Source organism: Neltuma alba, unplaced genomic scaffold, assembly GCF_004799145.2.
Source record: "Neltuma alba isolate B1F8T4 unplaced genomic scaffold, ASM479914v2 tig00013571_pilon, whole genome shotgun sequence".
NCBI lineage: Eukaryota > Viridiplantae > Streptophyta > Magnoliopsida > Fabales > Fabaceae > Neltuma > Neltuma alba.
In genome coordinates this window covers 322,642-323,756 of record NW_021637771.1, presented here as the reverse complement: position 1 = coordinate 323,756, position 1,115 = coordinate 322,642, and the positions used below count along the sequence as shown (strand labels likewise).

The following is a 1,115-nucleotide window of genomic DNA, read 5'->3' as shown; positions in this document are numbered from 1 at the left end:
TTAGTAATTTCAACTGTTGGCAAAGGAAAATTTTAGTAATTTCAACTCACAATATTTCTCCAAAGTTCGTTTGATGCAAATGTGAACTAGAACTGAAGAGAAGGAAGTCTTAGAAACAACTCTGTTTTTTCCATCAATCAACAATTTCAGACGGCACTTGCAACATATAAGTGCAATCATCATTGACTTCACTATCTCAAAATCCTAAAATTAATTAAATAATAAATGAATCACCCACAATTTTGTGAATGTAATCGCATAAATCGGCTCCGTAGGATCAGGAGATGAGAGATCCACGAATTCCTATCAAAATGCAAAACAGAGAACTCACTCTCAATCCGATCATAGCATTGCCGGTCATAGCTCTTTGTAGCTACAGGCAACGTGGCATCAGACATTTGAGAAGAAGAATAACAAGGCAGAGAAGAGAAAATCAAAACAGAGACGGATCGTTTTTCAATGGCTTTACCTCTTTTTGTTGCATTGTGCAACGAATAAGGCGTTGCCGCGCTGTTTTAAATCACATGAAAGAAGAAGAAACCGCAGAGGCAACGATAGCTGAAGATGACAAGAAGAAATTAAAATAAGATCCTGTTGATATAGGAACGAGACCTATCTAGATTGAGCACCAAACCCTAGCTCTTCTGTAATTTACTATTTTATCCCTCTTTCCAATAATGCCCGAAGAAATTAATTGTATTTGTTTTTTGGCCAACCGAAGAAATGAACTACATTGTACTTCCTCCGTCCCTTTTTTTTTTTTATATATATATATGTAACAACTATCATTTTCTTTTTGTCTTTATATATAAACAATATTTACAGGTTGTCTTAAAATTTTATAGTAAATTTTTTATTTTGTTTCCATTAATTACTTATTTTAATACTAAATATATTTATTATCTCATTTCCTAAGCTATCATTTCTATCCATCACATATTCTCTCTTTTTTATAATTCTCTTTATTATACTAATTTTTTTATTCTCTTTCTTATATTTTTTTCTCCCATAAGTAATGATATTTTGGAAAAAAATTTTCAATTCCTACCCGTTTATTATTTTTAGCCAATTTTTTTATCTGCATAATGAAGTCCAAAGTTGTTTATAAAAATAAA

The 1,115-nt window shown here is 30.9% G+C and overlaps 1 non-coding gene across 1 annotated transcript; it reads right to left on the bottom strand.

Annotated features, from left to right (window-relative positions):
* Positions 1 to 246: 246 nt before the first annotated feature.
* Positions 247 to 397, bottom strand: LOC114738308 (small nucleolar RNA snoR2/U65). The gene has a single exon (XR_003739522.1). It is a non-coding gene; the product is annotated as a small nucleolar RNA snoR2/U65 (small nucleolar RNA).
* Positions 398 to 1,115: the final 718 nt, after the last annotated feature.